Below are 12,258 nucleotides of genomic sequence, written 5' to 3' on the forward strand. Positions count from 1 at the left end.
GAAACACCAGAGCAAACTGCTGCCTGCTGACCTCCCCTGCTGAAAACGTGGGGACCCCCATGTCCATAAAGATGCTGTAGACAGACAGAAATGTCTGGTAGGCAGAGCATCCCAGCAAGTGCAGCTACGCACTGCAGCTAACAAGCGGTGCATCGCCGTCCTCCTGCACAGGGTGTGGCCAGCACAGATCCTGACTGAGGCAGCTGGAACACCACTGATTCTTCCACCGGGCAGCTCAGGGCAGCCCTGGTCCCTCTCAGCCCCAAGCACTCCTCCAACCTCCTCCACGTAACAAAGCTCCCTCTTACAAGTTCATCAAAATCCTGACTATGAATAGAAAGAAACAGAAAATACCCTGTTAATTAAAAGCTCCAAAGGTGCTGGTGGTAAGAGTCTGAGGATGCTTTCTTGCTATGCAGACCCTACCCCAAGGCCAGACACCAGCTCTCAGTATCAGAGTCACAGCTCCCGCCCTTGGGCCTGGAAGCATAGAGCTGTGACAACTGGAATAAGGAAGATTTTTAATCTTCCTGAAATTCCATGCTTTGAAAATAATTAAATAATTAAGGAGAAGCAAGTCTTTTCCTGGCCTCCCAAGTGAGATTAAGTTTCTGAGTATCTTCCCCATGCAAAAGTGTCTCTAAAATGCATGGAAAATGTTAAGGAGTTAGGATCACCAGTGAGTCAACAAATATTTACTGAGCATCTACTGTGTGCCAAATATTCCGGAAGGTCCTGGAGACACAGCAGGGAGACAGAGAAAGCTCCTGCACTCATGGTGTTACTACACAAAATGTTGGCATTTTTCAGAATGGGTTTCTCTGCTGTTTGGCAGAGTTCTATCATTTCAGACTTTCTAGGGTCTTGAGGCAATATTTGTATAGGCTGATGTATCCTTTTGCCTGAGATAGGGAAACAAAAGGAACTCCATTTCATTTATTTATTTATTACTTTTAAGATTTTATTTATTTATTTGACAGAGAGAGACACAGCGAGAGACAGAACACAGTAGGGGGAGTGGGAGAGGGAAAAGCAGGCTTCCCGCTGAGCAAGGAACCCAATGGGATCATGGCCTGAGCCAAAGGCAGAAGCTTAATGACTAAGCCACCCAGGCGCCCCAAGACTCCATTTTAGGAAGGCTCCATTTCTCTTTCTTTCTTCCTTCCTTTTTTTTTTTCTTTCTTTCTTTCAAGATTTTATTTATTTACTTGACTGAGAGAGACACAGCAGGAGAGGGAACACAGCAGGGGGAGGCGCAGAAGGAGCAGCAGACTCCCTGCTACACAGGAACCCTGATGCTGGGCCTGACCTCAGGACCCCGGGATCATGACGGAAGCCGAAGGCTGATCTGCTACCTATTGAGCCATCCAAGTGCCCCTAGAAAGGCTGTATTTCTGCTGTTTTTCTGAGATACCCCATTTACTCACATTCTTATCTCACTTCGCATCTAAGTAAACCAGAGAAGCTACGCTCCTCCTCAAGGGGAAGGCGAGAAAGTTTGTATTTCTCTGAGTTTCGTCCTAGGCCCTATCTATACACCTGATAACAACAGATGATAACATCTAAGAACTGGATCCCAAGCATGTTCCAGGACATTAGCTTCCAACAAACCTCATTTGACACTGGCCTCAACACCCCCTAGCTTCAGTGATTCATGGAATAATGCCTGACACTTGCTTTTGATCAGACCGTACTTTGGATGTCCAAAAGAAGACGTACCCTGGACCCCCTTTCCAATATAACTCCTGGCCCCAAACCACAATAAGACTTGCTTCTTTTCTGAGTCTCCTAGACACTCTGTCCACTCTACTCTATCATTTACATTATTTAAAAAACTCTGCTCTCACTTTCTCCTAGCTGACTTATGATTTCTATCCTGCACTAAGCCAAGGACATCCTCTGGGTCCTCAGACCTGGGCTGACTAGATCATACCCTTCTAGGGTCTCAGGAATGTACCTAAAGCAAGGAGAATTGACTACAAAGAATTAAGAATGTAGGCTGACCAGTGAAATACTTTTGTAGTTCCCAAGGTGGGTAAAGGTATTGTAATTATGTCCTTGAAGTAGTGAGGACACACTTGCTCTGTAATGGCCAAGAATGTGGCCACCATTCAGAGGTGATGTCCTTCAGGAATGGTGCATATGTGGGCAGAGGATGGTCAGCCCTGTGAGTGTGAGGGCTATGGGAGAGAGCAGCCAAAATATCTCGGCTGCATCTTTTGCATTGACTGTTCACACATGTGCACGGAGGAGCTGCTGTGGCCTGGATGTCCTGTCTTCCCCTCAAATTCATATGCTGAAGTCCTAACCCTCAAAGGTGTTGGTATTAGGAGATGGGACCTTTGGGAAATGCTAAGGTCATAAGGGAAGGGTCCTCATGAATGGGACTTATGCCTTCTTAAAGGGCACTGGGAGGGTTCCCTTGCCCCTTCTACAAGGTGGGGACTGAGCAAGAAGGCACAGGCTGTGGACCAGAAAAAAAAAGCCCATACCTAGCCAAGCTGGCACTCTGATCTTGGACACCCCAGCCTCCAGAACTGTGAGAAATAAATGTTTGTTGTTTATAAACTACCCAATCTGTGGTAAGCTACCCAATCTGTGGTAGCCCAAATGATCTCAGGCAGGACCTGAAGTGACCTTTCAGACTTCCACCCCATCACTGCCCTTACGTTTCTAATAGGATAGAAGTATAAGAGATGGTTTAAGGTAAAAAAGCATTGAGATTTTAGTTGCCATCTGCCCAGACACGAAATTTCCGCTTATGGTAGGTTTAAGTATCTCCCTCTCTGCAAAGAGGGGCCATGTGCACTTAGATGGATATACCCAGAACAAAGGCAGAATCTTCTAAAACTAGGATCTCATGGTGCTTATTCCTGATGAGAAGTAAATCTAGATTCACTTTGAGCTGGGAGAAAGCAGGTCAGAAATTCAAAGTTGTAGTTCTCTGGCCTGGGTGGATATGCTAGAACATGAACCATAAACCTCCATCACTTATCTTGGCAGATAGAAAATTGGAATCTGGGAGGAAAGTTTCGAATCAGGCACTCAAACCCAATAAATACTCTCACTCTTGCTGAGCTCCCAAATGCTCTGCGCTCTGTCTAGTAGGCTGCGAAGGACACTCAGTGCTGATCCTCTGGACCGCGTGTGGAGCCACCTAGAGCATCGGACATCCACTCCATCCCCCCTCCCTCTCCCCCCTTCCTGTACAGCTTGCTTTCTTCTTTCCCTTTTGTAATTTGGCTCAGTGTCGCTTTTGTAACACCAACAGAGACGGACTTAAGCCCATTTCCTTGGTGCCGATACAGATTGTGAGATGACAATAGAAGATAGGGAATAAGAACATAAGCTTTTAAATGGGTTCAAATCCCGGCTTGACCACTTACCAATTATCTGGCTTTAGACAAGGCTGAATCACTTTGTGCCTCAGCCTCCCAATCTGGACGGTGGGGATAATGTCTATCCTATCAGGGCAAAGATACGATGAGATCATGTGTTTGATGAGATGAGGTCAGACCTATAGTAGGCACTTAATAAATAAATGTGGTGGTGGTAGTTGTTATTATTACATGGACTGATTTGGGTTAAGTAACATGTAATCTCTCATCAGGGGCTGAAAATCTACTAGGTAAGATAAAGAGACACTCAAATCATTATAATATGAGGCAAAAGGTGACAAAGGCTATAATCAGTATTTGGGAAAAAGCACGATAGGAGCTATGGTGGATTAAAGAGAACTGCAAATTCTCAACAGTGCCCCCATCAAGAGCTAGAGCTCCCCTTGAAACTGACCCCCAATCTGGTCTTTGACCAATACAATTCAGTTGAAATGACTCTGGGTGCCTCCCAAAATTAAGCCATCAGAAGACTTATGTCTTCCTTCAGATGTTCTTGGGGTGCTCCCTCATGGGCAGAGCTTCCATGCTATGAGATGTCACTAATGGCTGTTGTAGTCAACTGCTCCAGCTGAGCCATGGGAGTGAATTTTGCATGGCTCGGTCCAGTTAAGCCTCCGGGTGACTTCAGCTGTCCCAGCCCCCAGGCACATCTTGTGAGGCAGAACACCTAGTAAATCTGCAGATTTCTGAGTGATAATAAATTGTCTTTAAAATTTTTAAACAGTCAGTTTGGGATAATTAGTTATATGGCCAAAAATAATCCAAACAGGAATTTAGAAGAGAAGAGTCCATGTCACATCAAGTGATCATGGCAATGTCCCTTGCACAAATGGGATTTGAAATTTCCTTGGAGAATAGGATGGAAAGGAGGGAGGAAAGAATATCTTGGGAGAAAGTCATTCTAGAGAGAGGGAAGAAATGGAGTAGAGGAAGAAAGCAAAGCTGAAAGGGTTGTTCAGGGTAAAATCATGACAGCATTGGGGATGGCCTCCTTTTTTGACAGAAAGGAAACTCATTTCTGCTCTTCTGAAAAAAGGGTTTTATGGGAAACAATGGAGCTCTATAGATAAGGTAAGGGAGACAGGAATTTATAGAATGAAAACCACAGAGCAGCTGGACTTCCCAGAAGGCACTGGAATTAAGAAGGTTGCTAGGGATCTCCCAATTGCTCCCCATCACACGCACAGTAATATTTTTAAAATTAACGTATAATGTATTATCAGTGTCAGAGGTAGAATTCAGGGATTCATCATTTGCCTACAATACCCAGTGCTCATTACTTCAAGTGCCCTCCTTAATGCCCATCAGCCAGTGACTCCATGCCCCCTGCCCCCCTCCCTTCCGGCATCTCTCACTTTGTTCCTTATAGATGAGTCTCTTACGGTCTGCCTCCCTCTCTATTTTCCTCCTATTTTAATTTTCCTTCTCTTCCCCTATTTTCATCTGTTTTGTTTTTTTGTTTCTTAAACTTCACATATGAGTGTAATCATATGATAATTGTCTTTCTCTGACTAACTTATTTTGCTTAGCACAATGCCCTCTACTTCCATCCATGTCATTGCAAAATGTCAAGATTTAATTCTTTTTGATGGCTGAGTAATATTCCATTGTATATGTATACCACATCTTTTTTATCCATTCATCTGTACATGGACATCTGGGCTCTTTCCATATTACAGCAATTGTAGACAATGCTGCTATAAACAGTGGGGCTCATGTGCCCCTTCAAGGCAACACATAGTAACATTTTAAGTCCTTCATATCCTGTGAGGCCCATGGCATAGTGCTCTTGCCTGGCTACCCTCGTGACCTAATTTTCCTTCCCTGTCTCCTTTGCTTACTTCCCTCAGCCACATCAGCTTTCTTACTGTTTTTGAAGAGTAAGCTCACTGTGGGCTCAGCGATTTCGCACTCATAGTCCCTCCACCCTCCATTTGGATTGTTCATCCTTTTTAAAATATTCACATGGTTTCCCCTTCTCTTCATTCAGGTTTCTGTCACTTTTGCAAGGAGGCCTTCTTTGACATCTAAGTAAAAATAGTTTCCCCTACACCCAGCTCTATTTTGCTTCCTAGAACTCATGACTCCATTACTTTATTCATTCATTTACTTTACATACTTACTTACCTGCTTACTTACGGAATGCTTCTTTAGTTTCTTTTAATCTGGAGTCATCTCTCCAGTTTTTTGTAAAACATGAATTTCTTTAATGGACTTTATATTATAGAGTAGTTTTAGGCTCCCATCAAAACTGAGCAGGAGTACAGAGAGTTTTCATATTCTTCCTGTCCCTACACATGCACAGTGTCCCCCATCATCAACATCCTCCATAAGAGTGGTACATTTGTCACAAACTATGAACCCACAATGACAGTTCATTATCTCCAAAGTCCATAGTTTACCTTAGGGTTCGCTCTTGGTGTGGTACATTTCATGAGTGGGGACAAAGATATAATGACATGTATCCATCTTTATGGGGTCATATAAAATGTTTTCACTGCCTTAAACCTTCTCTGGGATCTATTTAGCCTTCCCTCTTCCTTAACCCTTGTCAATGACTAATCTTTTTATTGTCTCCATAGTTTTGCCTTTTCCAGAATGTCAAATATTTGGAATCACATGTATGTAGTATTTTCAGATGAGCTTCTTTCACCTAGTACTATGCACTCAAATTTCTTCAGTATGTCTTTTCATGCCTTGATAGCTCATTTTTTGGGGCATTGAATAATATTCCATTGTCTGGAAGTAGCACAGTTTTTTTTATCCGCTCACCTACCAAAGGACATCTTGATTACTTCCAGGTTTTGACAATTGTGAACAAAGCTGCTGTAAACATCCATGTGCAGGTTTTTGAGTGGACACAAGTCTTCAGCTTTTTTTTGGGTAAATACCAAGGAGTGTGATTGCTCGATTGTATGGTAAGAGTATGTTTAATTTTGTAAGAAATGTCAAACTGTCCCATATATTTTTTGGTCTATTTTTTTATTGAGGTACAGTTGACATGAAATATTATATTTGTTTCAGGTGTACAACATAATGATTCAATAGTTGTATATATTATGAAACAATCACCACCACAATAAGCCTAGTTAACATCCATCACCATACATGGTGACAAATTTTTTCTTGTGATGAGAAATTTTAAGGTTTATTCTCTTAGCAACTTTCAAATATGCAATACAATATTCTGAATTATAGTTGCCATGCTGTGCATTACATCTCCATGGCTTATTTATTTTATAACTAGAGGCTTGTACTTTTTGACCTCCTTCACCCATTTTGCCCTCCCCCAATCACCCATCTCTGGCAACCACCAATGTGTTCTCTATATCTATGAGGTTGTTTTACTTTTTTATCCATAAGGCCAAGAACTTCATCTAATGCTTGGAATGAGGTCAGGCATATGCTGGATGTTCAACAGAAAATGGTAGAAAACAATGAATGAATAAATGGATCCAAGACAGGCTTAGGGCTAACAGTAACTTGTTACTTCTTAGCAGCAGGGATCTGTAGATCTTCATGTTAATTCACTTCCCTTGTTCTCTGCTTCCTGGTATTCCCAGACAATTCTCTCATTGCCTGGGAATAGCATCTACTTTCCAAACTTTGCTCTCACATCTTCTGCTGATTTATCACCATGACTTACACACAGCTCCCCCTATGCTGCTACTATCTCTCCCTGTGGATCTGTCCAACTTCTACTCCCTCTGCCAATCTCCCAATTCTCCCTGACGTTCCAGCTGAAATTCTAGAGGCAGAGAATCTCATTGGGTCAGTCCATTCCCCATTTAGGCAGAGATTTTGGACCTTTGACTGTGTTCTAGGTCACATGTCCATGTTGATTTGATCACATCTGTCCATAAGCACAGAGCATGGCAATGTAGACATAGATTATTCCACTCAGCTGAGGACACACAGATGCAGTAGTGGCCTATGGATCAAAACATGAGGTCTGCAAACTCTTTATATGAGGCCAGCATTACCTTGGTCCCAAAACCAGACAAAGACCCTACCAAAAAGTACATAAAAAGGATTAGCCACTATGACCATGTGGGATTTATTCCTGGGCTGCAAGGGTGGCTCAACATCCACAAATCAAATGAGATATAATACATTAATTTAAAAAAAGACAAGAACCATATGATCCTCTCAATAAGTGGAGAAAAAGCGTTTGACAAAATACACCATCCTTTCTTGATTAAACGTCTTCACAGTGTAGGGGTAGGGGGACATACCTCAATATCATAAAAGCCATATATGAAAAGCCCACATCGACTATCATTCTCAATGGGAAAAACTGAGAGCTTTTCCCCTAAGGTCAGGAACATAGCAGGGATGTCTACTCTCACCACTATTGTTCAAGATAGTATTAGAAGTTCTAGCCTTAGCGATCAGACAACAAAAAGAAATAAAACATCCTAATCAGCAAAGAAGTCAGACTCTCACTCTTTGCAGATGACATGATACTGTATGTGGAAACCCAAAAGATGCCACCCCAAAATTTCTAGAACTCATATAGGAATTCAGCAACATGGCAGGATATAAAATCAATGCACAGAAATCAGTTGAATTTCTAAACAGTAACAATGAGACAGAAGAAAGAGAAATTAAGGAGTTGATCCCATTTACAATTGCATCAAAAACCATCAATACCTAGGAATAAACCTAACTGAAGACGCAAAGGATCTGTACTCTGAAAACTATAAAACTCATGAGAGAATTCGAGAAAGACACAAAGAATTGGGAAACATTCCATGTTTATGGATTGGAAGAACAAATATTTTTAAAATATCTATGATACCTAGCGCAATCTATACATTTGATGCAATCCTTATCAAAATACCATCAACTTTTTTTTAACAGAGTTGGAACAAACAATCCTACAATTTGTATGGAACCAGAAAAGACTCTGAATAGCCAAAGGAATGTTGAAAAAGAAAACCAAAGCTGGTAGCATAACAATTCCAGACTTCAAGCTCTATTTCAAAGCTGTAATCATCAAGACAGACAATATGGTACTATCACAAAAATAGACACATAGACCAATGGAACAAAATAGAGAACCCATAAATAGACCTTCAACTCTATGGTCAACTAATCTTCAACAAACCAAGAAAGAATATTCAACAGAAAAAAGAGTTTCCTCAACAAATGGAGTTGGGAAAATTGGACAGCCACATGCAGAAGAATGAAACTCTACCATCTCCTTACACCATACACAAAAAATAGACTAAATGGATGAAAGACCTAAACATGAGGCAAGAATCCCTCAAAATCCTAGAGGAGAACACAGGTAGCAACCTCTTTGACCTCAGCCACAACAACTTCTTGCCTGACATGTCTCCAAAGGCAAGGGAAACAAAGGGAAAAATGAACTATTGGGACTTCATCAAGATAAAAAGCTTTTGCATAACAAAAGAAACAGTCGATAAAACCAAAGGACAACCAACAGAATGGAAGATATTTGCAAATGTCTTATCATATAAAGGGCTAGTGTCCAAAATCTATAAAGAACTTATCAGACTCAACACCCAAAGAACCAGTAATCTAATCAAGAAATGGACAGAAGACATGCAACAGACATTTCTCCAAAGAAGACTTACAAATGGCCAAGAGACACATAAAAAAATGCTCAACATCATTCAACATCATTCAACAATCAAAACATTTGATTCAAATAAAAAACACTATGTGATATCACCTCACACTGGTCAGAATGGCTAAAATTAACAAGTCAGGAAATAACAGATGTTGGTGAGGATGCAGAGAAAGGGGAACACTCTCACACTGTTGGTGGGAATGCAAGTAGTCTGGAAAACAGTATGGAGTTTCCTTAAAAAGTTTAAAATAGAGCTACCCTATGACCCAGCAATTGCACTAATAGGTATTTACCCTGAAGATATGTGTAGTGATCCAAAGAGGCACCTGCACCCCAATGTTTATAGCAGCAATGTCCATAATAACCAAACTATGGAAACTATGCAAAGAGCCCAGATGTCCATTGACAGAGGAATGGATAAAGAAGACGTGATATATATATATATATATATATAATGGAATATTTCTCAGCCATCGAAAGAATGAAATCTTGCCATTTCCAATGACATAGATGGAACTAGAGAGTGTCATGTTAAGCAAAATAAGTCAATCAGAGAAAGACAAATACCATATGATTTCACTCATATGTGGAATTTAAACAAAAGAGAGGAGCATAGGGAAGTGAGGGAAAAATAAAACAAGATGAAATCAGAGAGGGAGACAAACCATAAAAGATCATTAATCATAGTAAACAAACAGGGTTGCTGGAGGGGAGGGGGCGTTGGGGGATGTGGGAACTGGGTGATGGACATTAAGGGCACTGGGTGTTATATAAGACTGATGAATCACCAAACTCTACCTCTGAAACTAATAATATACTATGTTAATTAATTGAATTTAAAAACAAAACAAAACAAAACAAAAACCAAAAAACCCTAGTTCCAGGCTGAGTAATTCATACTTTGGGGAGAACCTGAAGTTCTCTGAGAAAAACAGTGATGAACCAGATCTTTGTTTCTAAAGGTGCTTTGGGTCCTCCATGAATCTTTGGGTACCCTATGAATGAGACAGTTTAATGGTGGAAGGGGATGGGCACCCCAAGGCGAGTTAGGAAGCCAAACCAGCCACAGGGAGAGTCAAGGTGAGAGGGCAGAAGCAAGTGGGTCCTGAACCTGAGGATTTTCACAGGCACAGGAGCTTGGAGTTCAACAGAAAGGCTGGTTTAGACACGCAGCTCCTGAAGTTGTTAGGGAGGAAGAATGTACTCTGCCCTTCACGGTCCTTTGAGCTAGAGTAAGAATCAAATTGACATGAGACAGATTAGCAAGAGAAAACCAAATTTAATAGGACAGTTACGGGAATCCACACAGGGAAATCCCAAAGACTGTGAGGGGAAGTGAGACAGGAGCTGAGATTGACAGGGATCCAATGACACAGAGGTGAGAAGGACCATTAGCAGGAAGGTGAGAGGAAATCTTTGGAAAACAAAGGTGCCCTGTTATGCAAATCAGTTTCTTAGGTAAAGAAGAATCTTTATTAATAGTGTTCTTCCTGGTACAGGCAGGCAGTTGAGAAAGAGGTAAAAAAAAAACTTTTCCTGAATCTGCTAGGTTTAGACTGCTTTTAATTTTTTTTTTAAGATTTTATTTATTTATTTGACAGACAGAGATCACAAGCAGGCAGAGGGAGAGGGGGAAGCAGGCTCCCCGCTGAGCAGAGAGCTGGACATGGGGCTCGATCCCAGGACTCTGAGATCATGACCTGAGCCAAAGGCAGAGACTTAACCCAGTGAGCCACCCAGGTGCCCCTAGACTGCTTTTTAAAAGAATTTTTTTAAGATTTAATTTTTAAGTAATCTCTACACCCAACCTTGGCTCAAACCCGCAACCCTGAGATCAAGAGTCAAAGCATCATGGACTGAGGCTGCCAGGCACCCCTGATTCCTTTTAACTCAAAATAATGTTTAAGCCACAGTGACCCACCTTGGGCCCCCCTCCCCTTGGCCCCTACAAAGTCATAAAGAGATTAGTTAAAACTATAGGGTGCATGGTGTGGTAAGAGGTAAGCCAAGACAGATATTTGGGGAACTCTCTTGGATGTAAAGAACAGATCAAAGGAGAAAAGCTTGAAAAATGATCGAAATCGGAAATATTTATAGAGATAAGTAGACACTCAGAGAGTCACAGAGGCTGATAAAAACAGGGAAGTGTTTCCTGTCCTTATTTTCTCATTCTTAAAAGTTCAGATCCAGAGGATCCTGCATTAGATCCCACTCTATTCCAAACCCCAAGCTTCTAGTCTGACTGCCTGCAGAAAGCAATGTACTTTATGAAAATTCACAATATTCTAAAAATACATCAGCCGGGCTGCAGTGCCACAATTAGTGGATCTGCTGTCCCAGGAAACCCTCATCACCATTTTGCTTAGATCAGAGAGCGGATTAACTTTGATGTCTGTCTGAACCCCATGTGAGCCACCACTGGTGGTCTGCTCCCTGCAAGCATTCAATCTTCACATCCAAGGGAAGAAGGAGAAATGTGCCAGATAGGAGTCTGAACCAATTTTTTTTTTTCTCAGTGATTGAGATGGAAATATGCACCCTAGGTATCCTGACATATTTGACTTGCATCCTGTCTCCTTCTATCCCTTGAGCTCTCTCCCCCTTTGCGCAAAGATCTCTCCCCCACCAATCCAAATTTCCTTTGGCTTTGGCAAACATTAGCATAGCTATGCAGTCCCTGGCCCCTTGTCTATGTCACACGTTGAAGGTGACTGTGGGACTTTCTGCATCTATGAGGTCTTCTGTTGGTATGCAACCAAAATAGACTCTGACGAACTAAAATCCAAAAAGAGTTTACTGGAAGTATATGGGTGGCCAGCAAAATATAATGAACCACGGAAAATCCAACTGCAAGGGGGGGATAAAAGAATCTCTAGGATAACAGGCAAATGGAAGATAAGCAATTATCTCATCAGGACATTAGCAATGGAAGAAATCCACTGCAACAGTACTGTCTGTCTGTCCCAGTGTCACCAAACTCCCAATTCTTATTTCTGGGAGAAAAGAAACAGTTGGACCAGGTTGGAATTGGACCTGCACTCAGACAATATGAACTCACTGACTTTGCAAGGCAGAGTACACTGGTGATAATCATAGGTCTCGGGAGCCAGCCAGACTGGATTCGAATCCTGGCTCAGCCCGTTTAGTAGCTATTGAGCTAGTCATTCTTGCTATGCCCCCAGCTCCTCCCTATGCAAATGCAGAATCAGGAGCTATTATTAGGGGAGGTTGAGGGACCAAAAAGCAATTACTATCCACTGC

The sequence above is a fragment of the Mustela nigripes genome, chromosome 1 (genome assembly GCF_022355385.1).
Source record: "Mustela nigripes isolate SB6536 chromosome 1, MUSNIG.SB6536, whole genome shotgun sequence".
Classification (NCBI taxonomy): Eukaryota; Metazoa; Chordata; class Mammalia; order Carnivora; family Mustelidae; genus Mustela; species Mustela nigripes.